We start from the raw sequence: 19,341 nt of genomic DNA on the forward strand, positions 1-19,341 counted from the left end.
TGTTAAAAAAGCGATGAAGAAATATTGGTTGAATAATTTTAAAATATATTTCTGAAACTGAAAATCACAGACTTCGCTTATACCACACACAGCAATCATCTGAAATAATTTCCTCAAAACTAAAAGGGCAAGACCCAATACTGGTGACTTGGCAATTATCAGAAAGAAGTGCTACATAACATTAACACTAAACAGATCCAGGTTTCAGTTTCCCTCATTCCAATAAGATGATGGCTGTTTGCTTATCTCAGTCATAGATACAGGGTGGTGGCGTGTGTTCCCTCAGGTTCCATTTTTCCCCCACAGCTGATATCATTATGAATCATGACCCTCGGTTTCAGTGAGTACAGGTCTTATCTCAGATTCCTTCTCAACATTCCATGAGAAAAAACTAATTTGTCATAACTACTTAGGCTGCAGTTTTTATGAAGCTATAATTTAGAAAGCTATGCAGGAAGTAATAAGGGTTTGACATTAACTCATGATGAATAATAAAGAGTGTTTTTGATCCTTTTTCTCCCGGGCATATATTTCATGAAAATATATAACTTCCATTAATGAATCCAAAAAAAGAGACTAACAACAATGTTGAGATAAAATAGCTACCACTTAATAATTACCCTGTATGTCCCAAACACTGTGATAACTGCTTTACTATTCTTACCTTGTTTAATCTCAATAACAATTCTGTGGGATAAGAAATGATATAGCTGCAATTTCTGAGAAGGGAAACCAAGGCTTAGAGAAGTGAAATAACATGCTCAAGACTACTGAAAAATTAGCTGACAGCCAATATTTGCTAGCCAGCTGTTCTGACTCCAAAGCCTACTATCTTAACAATTACACTAAACTGCCTCTCCACCTCAGCTACAAAGTCCAGTGTTCAGAGACAGACTGCTCTTTGCTGAGAAAGTTGCATTGCAATGACCTCATTGTGTAGCGTTTGAAAGGAGTACTTTCTCATTAATTAAGGAAAATTCTCTTTTGGCAAGAGCAGTCCTCATTGTATTGAAAGCACAGCATTGGTCTTCAATTTAATAGGGATGCTTTCAGCTCTGAGGGCAAGGAAGGAGGCAGTTCTGAGTCATTACTTATTGCCACACTCAGTCAGTGGAACAATCATCAAACACAGAGGGCCACATTCTTTACTCCAGGTTGCCAGAGCAAAAATGGTGCTTCCTGTCACTTTCAACCTCAGCTTATTTGATTATGAATCAGCTGTTACTAACTTTAGAGCAGTGGTTACCGATTGGGGTCTAGTAAGGATGTGATGATGTCTACATGCTGTCATTGTTACTTCCAAAACCTAATGGAAATTGTTCAAATAGCTGTGCTAAGGCTTTATAGATTAATGAAGGCACAAAATACCCCTGATTTTGATAAGGATGTTACCAAATGAATGTGGTTATTGTAAGATGAAACCCCAAAGCTGCATGTATTTCCCTCCAAAAGTCTGGTTGCAGGCACTTTCCAACTGCATTCACATCTCTGCTTTAAAATGTCTCCGTCCCCTTTGATACTATCACTTGTGCTATAGATGTCAGCAGGAAATGAACCAGAAAGGCTTATAATAATGACTTTCATGTGAAGGTCAACATACTGATATATTGTAGTGATTACATTTGGTAGAGCTACACAATGAAACCGAAGATATGGGGCTACTGAATTCTGAGTCTAAAAGCCAACATTTATGTTTATGAAATACTATTTGTTTCTCCCCCCATTTTCACTTGTGGAATAGAAAGTGGCAAGCACAGGATGCCAACATTTAGCATATACTATTAATATGTGGTAGAAACTAGGTAATGTTTATAGTCACACATTTATTCCCTACAACAACACAATAAAGCAGGACCAATTATTGTCCCTGGGCAAAAGAAATGAGTTTCTGAGACACAGGGCCACATAGTTAACAAGCTGCTCAATTGAAGTTCACAGCAGCCTGATATGTCACCCTAAATGTCACAGATAGAGTGGGGCCTTTCTCACAGGTTCCAGATCTGCTGCTTCTTTTCGCTTACTTGGCTCCTTGAGCAAACACTGGTCATGCCATTAATCCTGAGCATCTTCACGTTGTTGGTGTAGTTTCTGTCTCTTGAATTTGGGCTGTGGCTTCCTATAGAAGAACAATCCTCATTTGTTTCACATTAGGAACACTGGATCCCATTCAAATGAAACCACATACTTTATTGATATCTATCCTATCTACCTTATGAGAAAAGATCACTTGGGTATAAAAAATGATCTTGCAGAAGCCCAGAGCACTGCCTGGTATGGACACCTTTCAACAGAGTTTCAATTATTAAAAATAAGCACAAGTATAAGGCTCTAGATCAGAAGATAAAAATAAGAAGAGTAAGTTTCCACTATTAGCCACTACAATAGTCTGAGTTATGTGGTTTTACATCTTCCCAGGGTGACTCTGTAATATAGTACATGAGATTTTAGCTGAATGCTCTTATCTGGTCCTGTCATTCTCTTGATAGTGTGGCACATGAGATAAAAGTTTGAGATCAGAAAAACATGGGTTTGAATCCTAGCTCTATTACTTAAAAACTATGTGAAATGAAATAAATTACAACTCCCTGGACTGAATGGCAGCCACCCTCCTCAACAAAAAAAACCCCTCTGAAATACTACAAACATATAACCTCCGTAAAGGTGAATCAATACCCTTCTATTTCTGCAACAATGCTCAATAGGTATATGCACCCAACCATCATTTTACTTCATAACTTAGTATCCTCTTCTCCCATTCTCCATATACTCTTATGAACAATTAGACCTACTTAATGCCATCTGCTTCTAATTCACTACTATGAAATTATTTTGCATCTGTCTGTCTTTAGACCATGGCCTCTGATTTTGCCTCTCAAAAATCCTTAGTCAATAAAAACGTCAATTAATTATACTAAAATGAAATATTGTTCAAGGGTTGTGAAATCACTAAAGCAAATAGTAAGAAATGACAAGCAGAATAGCAAGAAGATTCTTACAAACATTGCAATTGGACAATTTACTTTCAAATTTCAATTTGAGCAAATCCTACAAGCCACATATCCTTTAGAAGCATACCTACAGCAATAAATATGTAAACATAACATTTGCTGACGGCACCAACAAAAACCTGATCTCAGTTTCATGAAATGCTAGGACAGCCGTATTGAAGATACAGACATAAAATATTAATCATTTTGTCCTGTGTGGAAACTATTCTCGGTGTACCATGAAAGACCTTAAGAAATTAAGATTCATGTAACTGGAGTTGGGAGTCAGGATGGTAACATCTCAATTAGACAGGAAATTCTCATGATGTTGACGAATAAAATGACATGTCAAATTTTATAAAGCTGGCTTTACTGACTTATGTGTCAGGATTTCTTCTGTTTCAGGGAGTTAATTTAGGACATCTCCTATGAAATGGTGACAGAAAATTTTGTTCTCTGGTATCACAGTATGGAAGAGAAACTTATTCCCATGAATATTCACACTTCTATCCTCACTCTACCAACCCCCCCCAATTCCAAACACTAGAAATCTTAAATGTTTTTTCAAGGAAATTCTCATTTTTCCTATGTTTTTCTGTGTTTTTGCCTTCTGTTCTACTTGTGAAATTCATGAGTATTTTTATAAAAAAATTATCATGACGTAATTCTGATAATATGAATGAAACAACCAGTGAAAAACTTCTGATGCAATAGTCAACACATAATTTTTGAAATGGGCAGGAGTGTCCACTTCATGTAGTTGTAGTGAGGATTATATGGTTTATTCAGATTAAAATGTTTACACCTTGCACCTACCAGTCATGCAAAAATTTTTAATATTAGCAATTTTGTTTCTACACAAGTAAAATAACTCTACTTGTGAAGACTAAAACATTAAAGCTTTATTTCTTTTACACTCAATTAAAATAATTTTGTAGGCATAACAAAATGTCATGGGTTCTTTAAAAGATAATGGAAAGAGATCAACTGATCAAATTAGAGGACATTTCTCTCCTGCTCAGAAGTTAGTTATCATGAAGTAAGGGGCAGTTGCCTCTTGTATATTTAGTTCATAATCTAGAGTTGGGATCAAATTGTGGTGTACATTTAAACATTATTTGATCTTGTTTATTATTATTTGATCTTGTCAATAATGACTCTGCTTTTGTCATCAGAGGGAATATTAATCAATATTATTTTTAATCAAATCATACATCATCAGAAATATTTTATGAACTTTCCGTCAGAATGTGAATATGGTCTTATATTCAGCTCAATATTTTTATCAAGTCAAATTCTAATGAGGATCTTAATTGATAAGACCTATATTTTTCTGTCATGATAACATAGCAGTAGCATATTAAAAAGATGAGGGCGGCCGGGCGCGGTGGCTCACGGCTGTAATCCCAGCACTTTGGGAAGCCGAGGCGGGTGGATCACGAGGTCAGGAGATTGAGACCATCCTGGTTCACACGGTGAAACCCCGTCTCTACTAAAAATACAAAAAAAAATTAGCCGGGCGTGGTGGCGGGCGCCTGTAGTCCCAGCTATCTCAGGAGGCTGAGGCAGGAAAATGGTGTGAACCCGGGAGGCGGAGCTTGCAGTGCGCCGAGATCGCGCCACTGCACTCCAGCCTGGATGACAGAGCGAGACTCTGTCTCAAAAATAAGCAAAATTAAATTAAAAAACAAAAGAAAAAAAGATGAGGGATTTGCCTTGTCAGATTTTAAATGCATCTTCTATTATCTTGATTCTATTACCTTTCTATTGCTGCCACAACAAATTATCAAAAATATAGCAGCTTAAAAGAACACAGATTTTCTTCTTTTAACGTTCTGTAGATCAAAATAATACCAGCCTCACTGGGGTAATATCAAGAGGGTAGCGCGGCACTACTCACAATAGCAAAGACTTGGAACCAATCCAAATGTCCATCAATGACAGACTGGATTAAGAAAACGTGGCACATATACACCATGGAATACTATGCAGCCATAAAAAAGGATGAGTTCATGTCCTTTGTAGGGACATGGATGCAGCTGGAAACCATCATTCTCAGCAAACTATTGCAAGAACAGAACACCAAATACCGCATGTTCTCACTCATAGGTGGGAATTGAACAATGAGAACACTTGGACACAGGAAGGGGAACATCACACACGGGGGCCTGTTGTGGGGTGGGGGGCAGGGGGAGATATACCTAATGTAAATGACGAGTTAATGGGTGCAGCACACCAACATGGCACATGTATACGTATGTAACAAACCTGCCTGTTGTGCACATGTACCCTAGAACATAAAGTATAATAAAAAAAAAAGAAAGAAAGAAAGAAAGAAAAAAAGAGGGTAGCAAAGCTGAGTTTCTTTCTGGAGGCTCTAGAAGAGAATCTGATTCCTTACTCATTCTCGTTGAACTGCCACAGTTCAACTTCTTGTGGCAGCAGAATTTAGATCCCTGTTTTGTTACTGGGTCTCAACTGAGAGCCACATCCAGCCTTAAGAGGCCTTATGCATGCCTTGATTGGCGTCCCCTTTCCTTGTCGGCAAAGCTGGCAATAGCTAATCTAACTCCTTTCATGGTTCAAATCTTGCTGATTCTACCTTCATTTTATCTCACTGACTGACTCATCCGCTTCTGTCTTCCACTTTTAAGGACACACATTACTGCAATGAGCTCATCCAAATAACCTAGGGCAATCTCCCTATTTTAAACTCTGTAAGTTTAACTGCTTCTGCATGCATATGTGTGCGTGTGTGTGTGTGTGTGTGTGTGTGTATATATTTGCCTTATGACATAATCACAAATTCCATTAGATTACATCATGCATATCTCTGGGGGCCCATTGTCCTGCCGACCACACTGATAAAATATCTCTCAGATTCTCTAAACAGAAAGAATCTGTTGTCTAAATACTACACAGACAGTTTCAATTATAAAACCTAAGCAAAGCAATGTATCATGAGAATCTGTGAAAAGCAATTTGTGGATTTTGTCAAGTTTTTAAATCTATATTTAGAGCTCTGTCTGAGTTTGTCAACATTCTAAAATCAGTTAAGCAATGCTCAGAATGCTTCATTGCAAAATGTTTCTTGTGCAATGCAATTAGAGACAGGACTGTCTAATCCATTTAATACCTATTTCAGGGGATGGTTTATATCAAAGAAATAATATTCCTTAAGTGTTCACATTGTACAGATATGGTTCTAAATGCCTTTTTCAATCCATGCTCCCATCCTAGAGGTTAGTTCTACTATTTTTAATAACATTTTTAAAAAAATTGGGTAACTGGGCTGGGCGCGGTGGCTCATGCCTATAATCCCAGCACTTTGGAAGGCCAAGGCGGTTGGATCACTTGAGGTCAGGAGTTCGAGACAAGCCTGGCCAACATGGTGAAACACCAAGTCTACTAAAAATACATCAGCCAGGCCTGGTGGTGCACACCTGTAAACTCAGCTGCTTTGGAGGCTGAGGGAGGAGAATCGCTTGAACCCAGGAGGTGGAGGTTGCGGTGAGCCGAGATCACGCCACTGCACCCCTGTTTGGGCAAAAAAACCAAAACTCCATCTCAAAAAAAATAAAAGGGGAAACTAAATATCAGAAAGTTGATACAGTCAATAATGAGTAGAGCTGGGATTTTAAAACAGGGAGACTCCCTCTGGGTAAGCTCTGGTCAGTAGAAATTTCTGTGATGATAGAAAATTTATATCAGAACTGTTCAATAAAGAAACCATTACCCAAATGTGACAATGTGGCTCAAAATGTAGCTAGTGTGAATGAAGAGATAAAACTTTTAATTGTATTGAATTTTAATGAATTTTAATGTAAAGAGTATTTTGTGGCCAGTGACTACCATGTTGGCTAGCTACGGTCCATCTTCTTAATCACCTCACTTCCCAGCCTCAAGAAAGCACTTTGCTATTTCTTGACTTTACCTTCATAAGCATATGCGCTGCAGCTCAAGTTATGCTTTGCACTTCTGAGTTTGGAAATAAAACAACTTTAGCATTGTAAATAGCTTAATTTAACAGTTTATCTCTTGTTATGATTTGTGGAAACAAAATAGAAAAGAAATCTGCATGGCAGATCATTTTATCCTCTCTTCCACTTCTGTTTAGGTGAGATAAATCACTTATGGTTAAAATACACAGTGTTCTGTAATGCAACGCCATGATGTAAATTAGCCTTGGTTTTTCTATGGGTATGTAAATTGCCTTTTGTAGGGCTTTATTTATAGAAAATTTCAAACATATAAAAATGTAAAGGGAATGGTACATTGAAATGCGACGTTCCCATTATCTAACTTTTGAAATGATCAGTTCATGGCTACTTTTATATCTTCTTTACTCTCACACATAAAATAGAATATCCAGCGTATTTCCATTGATTTCAATTATTGTCCTAATTGATTCAAAAACCATTCCAATTTTGGATAGCAGGAAACTGTTCATTGGCTGATAATTCTTTTTATTTGTGTTTTATTCTACCAACTGCATATTCACTTTCATTTGTTTCAACTAACTTCCAATGTTAATGTAAGTTAATTTTATAGTAATATAAAATTTCACAGGGTCTCAAGTAAAACATAAAAAAGTAGACATATTACAAAATAATCTGTATCCTTATCTGCTCTCTACATTTCTTGTTTTTTCCCCTTTAGGTAACAATTTTTATTACTTTATTCATTTTTACTGTCTTTTTTGCCTTATTAATTTTATTACTCTATTACTTTATTTTATTACTTTATTTACTTTATTATCTTTCTACTATGGTATATAAATAAATACATATATCTATTAATTTTCTTCATTCTTGGATAAAAATATGGGCTAACATACAAAGCTTTCTCTTTCGTGCTTTATTTAATAACATTTCCTGCCAATCGTTTGGTATTAGTATATAGAAGTAAATTTTGTTCCTTTTGTTGCAGCTACATGGTTCTTTATTGCATCTATGAGCTATTTTTTTTAATTTAATACAGTCCCTATGAATAGATATTTGGGTTTATTTTCAGACATTTAATATTACAACTCATTCTTCAATTAATAGTATTCTTCATAATCTTTTCATGTTTTTGACAGCATAAGACTTTCTTACATACAAAAACAAATGGAAAAACTGTAATGCCTAATTCTTTTAAAAAATAATCTTTTCAGAGTATGGTCATTCTGTGAGAGTCTAATTTTTGCTAGTACATAGAAATATGATAACTAATTTTATGGAGATACACACACCCTGTGCATGCACACAAACCTAAAAGTATAGAGTTAGTGGGTGACTTTTAACCCTCTTGATTTCTTTCCACAGTTGCAAAGCTAGAAATGCATACCAAAAGGCAATATAACTTTTACTTGAAAAGTTCCAGAGCTGTATTACTAATGTGTTACTTTATATACTGTCCACTTGAAGACAAGGAAGCAATCTCTATCACTGTCTCCACCTCCCTCTGTATCATCACCTAAGGACAGAACATGAGCTTCTGTTATTCAGAGGCCACGTTTGCTGGAAGGTAGGGTCACTCTACTTTTTAAAGGTCTTAAACATGAAAGAAACTATGCCTTTCTCTGTGCTCTCTTCTCTTCACATGTGCTAGGAAAGTAAGCACACCCTTACAGGTTTTCTTTCTTTCTTTCTCTTTCTTTCTTTCTCTTTCTTTTTTCTTTCTTTCTTTCTTTTTCTTTTCTTTTTCTTTTTCTTTCTTTCTTTCTTCTTTCTCTCTCTCTTTCTTTCTTTCCTTCCTTCCTTTCTTTCTCTCTCTCTTTCCTTCTTTCCTTTCTTTCTTTCTTTCTTTTCTTTCTTTCTTTCTCTTTCTTTCTTTCCCTTCTTTCTTACTTCCTTCCTTCCTTTCCTTCCTTCCTTCTTTTCCTTCCTTTCTCTTTCTTTTTCTTTCTTTCTTTCTTTCTTTCTTTCTTTCTTCTTTCCTCTTTTTCTTCCTTCCTTTCTTTCTTTCTTTCTCTTTTCCTTCCATCCTTCCTTCCTTTCTTTCTTTCTTTTCTTCCTCTTTCTTTTTCTTTCTTTCTTTCTTTCCTCTTTTTCTTCCTTCCTTTCTTTCTCTCTTTCTCTTCTTTCTTTCTCTTTTCCTTCCTTCCTTCCTTCATTCCTTCCATCCTTCCTTCCTTTCTCTTTCTTTCTTTTCTTCCTCTTTCTTTCTTTCTTTCTTTCTTTCTTTCTTTCTTTCTTTCTTTCTTTCTTTCTTTCTTATATTTATATGTCTCTCTATAGAATTTATCTATCATTCATTCTACATACTGAAAAGTCAAGTTTATTTCTACGTGGACAGAACTTCTCTCTTCTGCCACCTGAGAACCTGCATGTACCCTTGGGAGCAAATGTGACTTCTTTTACATTGTATCTCTCTGATTACATACCCTCTTGGGTTAGCAAATGTTAGGAATTGCTCTTTTATTTGAAGCCACTTAGGGCTAAATAGCTGAAGGAAAATGGTTGCTTCACATGGTTCTGTATAACTTACCAAATGTGCCTGTATCGTCTGGTTCAGGGGCCAAGTCTATCTAGCAATGTATTTATTATTTTACATCTTTAAGCCACTAGTCCTCATGTATTTATCTTTCTCACAAATCTAAATATGTTTATTATTCATGCTTCTGTCATAGAAGCACTTTCAAGAATACTAGAGATTACAGTGAAATTTGGTGTTTCACTATTTGAAAAGGACAATTACTGCTTTTATCACCTTTTGCAAAATGCCATGCAAGGAATTTGGCTGTTAGACATAAGAAAGGCTCTCTTCCCACCAGTAAGGAACAAATGATTGATGTCTGGTAGGTGATTCAACTCTATCGTAAAATAAAGCTGTCAGTAATAAAAATAAGGAGACATAACTTCATTTTGCAAGGAAAGTCTGAAGTGTCTACTTGGCATTTGAGTTATAATTTAGCCCTCTTTATAGGTAAACTCCAGCTATATAACATATTCTTAAAATTTTATAAATCAGAACAGCAATATATCCTAGAGGATCAACCAATACTTTACAATGATTAATTGATGACTAATAAAAATATTTTCCACGCTGTGAAAATTAGTGACTTTATAATTCCTACTGCATTCAGAAGTCTGAATATTAAAGTAAAAAACAGTATATTTTATGATGGCCTCCAGGAAAAAGTGTATCAGTGTCAGTCATCAGTTACCTGTTATAGGTAATGAACTAAAGAAGGATCATGCCTAGAATCCCTGACCTAGGCATTGAGATTTTGCTTAGTTTATGTTTTCAACAAGAAGAATATACAAGCAGAGTAGATTAGCCATACTGTAAGATATGGACTTAAAAATCATAGAAATTCTGTAAAATAAAATTCTCTCAGGTATTAAATAAGGGATGAAACAAAAATTTCAAAACTTTGAAATGTTAAATCAGATTAGCTGATACGTATGGAAATTCTTTATGAGCATTATTATCATGGAAGGGTGGTCCAGCAAATGTAGGGTTTCCTATTAGTGAATTGATGACTTCTTTTAACTCCTCTACAGTCTTGACCATATACCTACTAGTAGAAGGATAATAGTGAGAATTTGGGTCTGAGAGTAAGGAAAATCTGGGTTAAACATAGTGATTTTGGTTATATCACTGGTTATTCACTCTGAACAATGCATCGACTCTAGTAAAAAGCAGCAAGGAAACCTCTGTACCATCACCTTGTTTATTTATATACTTTCCAGTAAAAGCTAAAGGTTCACCTCTTATAACAAGCACAGACAATCATAAATAGAAATCATTAATTGAGCATCTACTATGTTCAATCCATGTACCAAAATTAACCCTGAATATAGTATTGCCTACCATGCTTATTGTCCTTATAAGGAACTTTCTGTCCAATATCCCTTTAGGTAGCTAAATTTTATACAATATCGTAAATCTATTCTGCCCATCCCCTTAGTAGAAAAGCGAAGTATAGTTACTTTACCCAAATACAGTGAATCAATAGGTTATACACCTAATCTACAACCCTTCTAGGAAACAAAACATGTAGTGGCCACCTGATTACCATTCTCATGGTATATATATTATATTATATAGAAATACAACAGTAGAAACTGAGGTAATTAGTAGGAGAGTTAAAGCTGGAAAGTCATGATGAGAAATGCTACTACAGAGGTCATGATAGAGCATATTTAAGTGTAAGTTTTGAGTGAGCAGAAATAAGCACACAAACATTGTGAGTAAAAATAGAATACATGACGGCGATGTTAACGAAGAAACAGATGGAATTTTAAGTTCATAGGCATTAAGACACATCAGTCAACAAAATAATAGATTATTAGAAATGACTCTTTTATTTTCAAATGACACAAACCCTGTATAAATTGGCTGATACAACGTAGTCTATAGGGAAAGTCTAGCTTAGAACTCAATCTAGGTACTAAAATACTTATATCAGGAAACTTTATTGCACTTTTGCTTTTCTATGTGTTGGCTTCATTTTCAGGCTGGTTCTCAATGAAAAAAACTAAACTTACATTACACAAGATGTCATTTCCCAAGGAAAAAAACGTGGTGGTATTACCAAAGAAAGACTGAATGAGTGCTTGGCAGGCAAAAAAGCAAAGGTCTATTACCTTGAACCTGTTAATAGATTTTGGAGTGGCTATTTTCTGCTTTGTTTTATTTTCTAAACCACTGTATTGCGCTATTACTGATACACAAGAAGTTTTACATATTTCATGTATATAACTTGATGAGTTTTGGAGATAAACATACATCCATGAAACCATCACCACATTCTATGTATACACAACCTATCTATTGGTTCCAAAAGTTTCCTTCCCCATCTGTTTATCATGATGATTATTATTTATCTGTGATAACACGTAACATGAGATACAACCTCCTAGCATATTCCAGGTATACAATTCAACATAGATAACCATAAGCACTACGTTGCACAGTAGGTATTTTAGGACCTACTCTTCTTGTAAAACTGAAACTTTATACTATTTGACTAATACTTCTCCATTTTCCCTTCCCCCATCTCATGGCAACCACCATTCCACTCCCTGCTCCTCTGAGTTTGCTTCAGAGTCATCACATAAGTAATATCATGTAGTATTTGCCCTTTTCCATTCCTGCCTTATTTCACTTAGCAAAATGCCCTTCAAGTTCTTCCATGTTATTGCAGATGGTGAGATTTCTTTTGTTTTGAAATCAGTATTTTGAAGAGATATTTGCAGTCTCTTGTTTTTTTGCAACAATATTTACAACATCCAAGCCCGGAAAGTAACCTAAATGTCTATCAATGGATGAATGAATAAAGCAAATGTGGTACATACATACAATGAAATATTACTAACAGTTAACAAAGAAAAAAGGTGGCTAATTTTTTAAAAGTTATGAAAACCATGTCAGTGAATCAATGTTTTTAACAAATTACTAACAAGACTTATATGCAAGTGGATATATTTATATATCATTATTATTCAATTAATCTACAAATATTGAATAACTATTGTGTGCATAATCCTGGTCTAGACTTTGGAAGTAAGTAGTAAACACTCAGACAGAAATACAGAGAATGAGTAAGTAAATAAAGAAGCAAGAAAGCTATACAGACAATTAAAATATGGTGGAGGTATGAAAGGACTAGACGATATTTTTTTAAGGAAAAATCTCTTCTGAAGATTTGATATTGCAGCTGAAAGCTGTCAAAAAGGAACCATCCAGTGCATTCCAGGCAGAATAAAGAAGATAGCATCTGTTTATTTGTTATATTTGATTGTTATATGGTATTTAATTACTAGACATGGTAAACGAAAAGGTGCTTGCACAACAGTCTGTATTCATCAGATCATAACACTAACCAAATTTTCATGCAACGACTTATTTAACATCTTTATTCTTCACCAGAAAAATAAGCTCCGTATTGACAGGAACTTTAGTTTTTGTTTGTTCGACTGTGTATCTCCACGGCTAACTCTTGGTATGTACTCAGTGGATGTTTTCAGAATAGCAGGCTGGATGCAAAAGAACTGATGATATTGAAAACCTCTCCTTGCAAACTTTCTAAAAACAAACAATTCAATTATCTTATTTTAAAAAGAAACTACAATCAATGTTTTAAAGGATTGACAATGATTTTGAAAGTCTTTTAGAGTCATTCAAAAGCTTTATGTTTGGGAACTCTTCCAACAGCTTGGTAAAAATCAATATTTCTTCATTATATATTTCTTCAATATTTCTTCGTCAGTATATATCGTGTGTGTGTACATATATATGTGTGTACATCTATACATACATATACGTATGTGTGTATATATGTATATAAGTGTGTGTATATGTATATATAATTTCCAGAATGAAAAATCCTGTATGCATATACAGTCCACAATGTATATATACACATATACACATACACATACATACACACATACATATACGCATATGTATAGATGTGTGTACATCTATACATACATATATGTATATGTATACACACATAGATGCATATGCATATATGTATTTTATGCACACACATATACATATGATACATATCCATATATACATGTATATATACACATACATATATACACATGCACGTTCACACACATATATACATGTATATACACATGAACACATATATACATATGCATACACACATACAGGTATGTATGTATATATGTACATACACATATATATAATGACAGTAATAAAATCTTTCTGGAATCAGAATTGTGCAATTTTTAAAAATGTGCCTTTCCGGTCTGTTTTCATCAGGAAAATTTATAGATCAAATGCATCAATGTGTTGTTGAAGTCTTAGAATGGTGATATTTCTGGCATTCAATTTTGGTTCCTGATTTTAATTTTGCTGATTTCCATCCTTCCACGCTATTGCTATGTTGATATGATTAGAAACAACCATTGTACAAGAATGACAATGGGTCTGCAATTCCATGAGATTTTTTCCCATTAAAATAAATATTACACATTCTGGAAACTACATGGAAATGGGCTAAAAATACATAGAAGAAAGAATTTAAGAGTTCAAATACATGAAGGTAGAGACAGAAAGAAAATAGATCAGTGAGGGAATGCTTGAGCCTACATCAAGGGCTTAAACAGAAACCATAAGAAATAGCTTTCAGAATGATGCTAGAAGGAATCTAAGTGATTGCAGTTAAAGATCACTTCTGGTTGAGCTCTAAATGGGTTATGGGGAAGAACAATATGGAGCATGATTGAAAGAATAAATAAAGTGTGTGTGTGTGTGTGTGTGTGTGTGTGTGAGAGAGAGAGAGAGAGAGAGAGACAGAGAGATAGAGAGTCAGAGAGAGAGACAGGTTGGATGATCTAGCAGAGTAAAAGGAAATTTGAAAAAGGAGGCAGAACAGACCATCTCACATTCCTCACTGCTGGTCAGATGTGAGCTGGTGAGGCTGGAAAAAGCTTTAAATTCACAAGGAGAATAGAAACTTCATTTTAATAATTGAAAATAAAACGGTAATAACCTGAAAACTGTGGGACTTGTGTCACTACAAAGCTAACAACTATATCTAATGTATTTTCCAGGAAATGGCAAAGAATATCTGACAAGATACATTTAAAGAAAGAGGTGGAAAATACTAAGATTGTTTTCTGATTATACCTGATCATGTTTAGCTTTTTAACAAGACATTTCTGATCTCTAATATTAATATTCTTTACCACAGTATTATTTAAACAAACAAATCAAAAAAAAAAAACCCAGAAAAATAAAAGGGACTCTATTTTTACTCTCAAAAAGTATATAGTTTAAAAGTAGAAAATATTTTAAGAATAAATTTACTGGGGGAAATGACAGTTTTCAAACTGCTCATAGGATACGGGCATTAAAGATGGAGATTCTAAAATCGTCTTTATTTTGCATGGTCATTAAGTTACCTTCTAGCTCCTCCCAGCTGAAGACAATAATCTTTGTAAGAAAGAGAACAGATGCTCATGCCTGTAATCCCAGCACTTTGGGAGGCCGAGGAGGGCAGATCACTAGGTCAGGCGATCGAGACCATCCTGGCTAACCCAGTGAAACCCCATCTCTACTAAAAATACAAAAAATTAGTCGGGCTTGGTGGTGGGCGTCTGTAGTCCCAGCTACTCCGGAGGCTAAGGCAGGAGAATGGCGAGCGAGCAAGCAAGAGAGAGAGAGAGAGAGAGAGAGAGAGAAGACTGATGAAAGCTGCGGTTAATTTCTTGCTTGTTATAATTCATTTTACTAAGTTGTAAATCTCCTGAGTCTCCAACAAATACATGTCAGGTTAAGTAGCAAGCACCATGGCTGAAATTTGAAATCCAGGCTTAAATGTGCCTCATTCATACTGGCATAACTACTATTAAAGTTAAGAATAATATAAATGGAGAAATCAACTTAAACAAAGGTAGGACAAGAAGAGTGAGTAGTTGCTGGTAAATGGGGGAAAAGGAGAAAAACTACTGGAAAAGTGGACTAGAATATTTTATTAATTTTAAAAGTGTCAATTCATTTCAGCAGTAAACGAGAGGTTGCTGACCAGGCAAAGAATAACAGATCATTGTATGTATTTGATTTAGGCAGTAGACTCAATTTCCAATGAAATATCTAGATATGACTGCTTTTTATCAAGGTTGGAATATTGATGCTATACACATGTGCAATGTCCATTCCATGTCTAATTTGATCAGATAAAGCAGGGACTTAGCCACCATCTTTGCGGGGAAGCAGAGAGAATCTCATATATTAAGAATAAATTAAAGTAGGTTAATTTGTTTAAAAAAATAGAAAATTAAGAAACACATTAACAGAGCTATGAAATCAAACTTGCCTGCCAGATCAGTACATATTCAAGTTCAGAATACCCTTCCAAAGAAAGACAAGCAAAGAAATACGGTAATGTGTAAAGAACACTAAGATTTAGCAATATCATCTCTGTTTTTAACTAGCTATGTGACCCCTCTGTGTTCTTCAGTTTCTTTCTGTGAAAAATGAAAGTGGAGGACAAGTTAATCTTGTGGGTCTTCCTGTTCTATCACTCTATGTAGAGAGAAGGCTTTTACATGATGGAATGATAAATGGTATTTATTGTAACATCCAAACTCATTAGAGATGATTCAGCAGCACCAAATATATGTGGGCTCATGAATAATCATAACATTGAAAACCATGCAATCTTTTTTTTTTTCATCTTTTTAAAAAGTGTTTAGTTCTCTTCTTGGGTACTTATAGGAGAATAATTTATATTAAGCTGTTGGCATCACAGTTAATAAACCTAATGAAGTATAGCCGAGCTCCAGATTTCAGTTTTGATGTGGATAATTCATTTCCTGAAATCTTTAAGCGTATGAATGACAAATGTTTAGAAGTCACTCCTTGATCCCATTTTGTATGTTTGCAGTGACTTCAGTTTGAAAACTCTCAATTGTGATTTTGCCTATTTGTTTCTAACACAGATGTCTAATAACTTTCCCATCTTTTAGCCTAAATACAGCATCACTGATTTTCCCAAGGCAACATGCAAACATGATTGATAGCATTTCAAAATTCCAGAAGAAGCACATAGGGTGCTTCACAGTTTCTGTCATAATTAATTGAGAGTCCAGCAAGAACATATGTTTGTGTGCCGTTACAATGGGAAAGTGTTAAAGGAAATGGAGTTACTTCCACTTGTAGCCAGTGGTGGATGAATGAAAGCAGAATCTGCCCTACAACATTGAGCAAAAGAAAATTAAAAAGTGAATCTATTTCAAATTCAGTCTGTTTGGCAACCTGTAATTCATAATTAACTGGTGTTTCAGGGCAGATTAATTACATAATACGAACCATGCACTTATAAGTAAATTTGTTTATTTCTTATTCCTCAGCATTTTAAAGAAGGGGAGCTCACCATACATGGTCATTACTTTTAGAACCATTCAATGTAATTTCCATATAAAAGGTGGAGACCTGTAATTATCAAGTATTCAGTATTTAACAAGTATATGTTTCTCAGACTAAAGAAACGAGGTACAGTGCAAAGAGCAGGGTTTTAAAGTCAAACTCGTATTTGCATATTTGAATCTTATTTTCCCCACATTATTATGGACTCTTTCTCTCACCAGTAAGAATGGAGTTGCTGTATTGATTAAATATGCAATAACTTAATTTAGCTATACAACACAGGTATAGACACTCAAATCGTTTTTCAAACTGCTCAGATACCTCACAAGGCTTCATGCTTTGACTTTTCTGTTCCTTCTGCTTGATAAAATATTTATACATTTCTAAAGTTGTTTAGTTCCATCTTGTTTTTCAAGATCTAGATAAAGATTCAGCCAAGTATGGCCAGTGGTTCAAATTTACCATCACCCCCACCACAAAGTTTCCTAAATAAATTTTGATTGGAACACAGCCATGCCTATTCACTTAAGTATTGTTCATGGCTATTTTCGTACTACAACAGCAGAGTTGAATAGTTGTGACCAAAAACTGCATGGCCCACAAAGCTTAAAATATTTTTACTTTAGGTATTTCTCCTAACACCTAATGTAAATGATGAGTTAAAGGGTGCAGCAAACCAACATGGCACATGTATACATACGTAACAAAACTGCACGTTGTGCACATGTACCCTAGAACTTAAAGTATAATAAATATATATATATACACACACACATATATATATTTATTCTCTAGCGGATAGTAAAAGTTTGCCAACCCTTGATTCAGAAAATGTTCCATATGCTCTATGCTTCATTTCCTGGCCAACACCCATGTTTGTTTTGATATCATTTGTTTTGTACATTAACTGTATTTCCACATGAGCCCTGAGAAGTGGAGACTGCATTTCAGTCTTCCTTTGTCTCTAGTCTGCTTACCATAGTATCTGACACTCAAACATTTTTGGTTTGAACCTAAAAATAAATTATTAGATTTACATTGTCAGCCCTCTGAATTCATGGGTTCCATATTTGTGGATTCAACCAACCTTAGATTGAAAGTGTAGTTAGGTCTAGGACAGGATGCTGCATCTGTACTAAACATATACGGACTTGTTTTCAGTCATTCTGCCCTAAACACTGCAGTACAGTAACTACTTACATGGCATTTACATTGCATTCAGCATTAAAAGTAATCTAGAAGTCATTTAAAGTATATGGGAGAATATGCATAGGTTTTATGAAAATACAATTTTACAGAAGGGACTTGAGCACCCACAGATTTGGGTATCTGTAGGGATTGGGAGTTCCTAAAACCAATCCCCCAAACATGAATACTGAGGGATGACTGTATATAGATTGGATGCCAGTCTAGATAGAATGCAAATTAGTATTTTTAAAGTGTTTACATGGAAAACTGTACATGTACATAGACACAATACACTGAAGAAGAAGTTCCGAAAGCTAACTATACATGCTCTCAGAACAAGAATGCAGACCTCTGATTATAGGACAAAGGACTCAACAAGCTTTAATATTGATTTCTCCATGGGTTTCGTCTCTTATGTGACCTGTTCTAGATTTGTTACACAGTTGTGTCTGTATGTGTGTATGCATGTCTATGGCTTGAACAGCACAGGAGATTATTTATTTCATTGATATAAAATCTGACACAGAGCGAATGTCTTCCAGACTACAATCCTTCCCATTCTGTACTTTCTGGTCTCTTAGCTTTAATCTCCCCTGCACACAAAAGTGCCATAATTCCAAATATGACTGAATATTACCTGTGTTATCATTCTTAATTTATACCATATGTATTTAAATTATTCCTAGAGGATATTTTTGTATGGAAATTGTCTAAACTAAATTTGAGAGTTATAAAGTTCAGATTATTTAATTTTCTGTCATGTAAAACAGGATCTATTTTCTCCCATTATAGAAAAGAGTATTCTATCTGTTGTTAATTACAAATGCTAAATTATTGTGTTGCATGGAAGATAGATAAAAATATTACCTGCCTGAATTACTGCCTGTATTAGTCCGTTTTCACATTGCTGATAAAGGCATACCTGAGACTGGGAAGAAAAACAGGTTTAATTGAACTTACAGTTCCACATGACTGGGGAGGCCTCAGAATCATGGCAGGAGGAGAAAGGCACTTCTTACATGGCTGTGGCAAGTGAAGATTAAGAAGAAGCCAAAGTGGAAACCCCTGATAAATCCATCAGATCTTGTGAGACTTACTCACTCTCGCAAGAATAGTACCAGAAAGACTGGCCCACGTGATTCAATTATCTCCCCCTGGGTCCTTCCCACAACACATGGGAATTCTGGGAGATACAATTCAAGTTGAGATTTTGGTGGGGACACAAGTCAAACCCAACACTGCCTGAATTGTTATTAGTGTGTTTCTTTTTGGTAATCAGCATGATCTGCATAAGAGGTATTTACAAACTGATTTCAAAGGCAGCTTTTGG

The 19,341-nt window shown here is 35.1% G+C and overlaps 2 long non-coding RNA genes across 2 annotated transcripts in view; both read right to left on the reverse strand.

The window, feature by feature from the left end:
• LOC139357471 (uncharacterized) overlaps positions 1–19,341 on the reverse strand; it is a 109,216-nt gene that overhangs the window by 59,589 nt on the left and 30,286 nt on the right. The gene's annotated exons all lie outside the window — the stretch shown is intronic.
• LOC105471582 (uncharacterized) overlaps positions 1–19,341 on the reverse strand; it is a 24,736-nt gene continuing 5,395 nt past the window's right edge. The window contains exon 3 of the long non-coding RNA XR_981230.3: positions 1–2,116. This is a non-coding gene — a long non-coding RNA (uncharacterized lncRNA). The remainder of the gene's footprint in view (positions 2,117–19,341) is intronic.

The sequence above is a fragment of the Macaca nemestrina genome, chromosome 12 (assembly GCF_043159975.1).
Source record: "Macaca nemestrina isolate mMacNem1 chromosome 12, mMacNem.hap1, whole genome shotgun sequence".
Classification (NCBI taxonomy): Eukaryota; Metazoa; Chordata; class Mammalia; order Primates; family Cercopithecidae; genus Macaca; species Macaca nemestrina.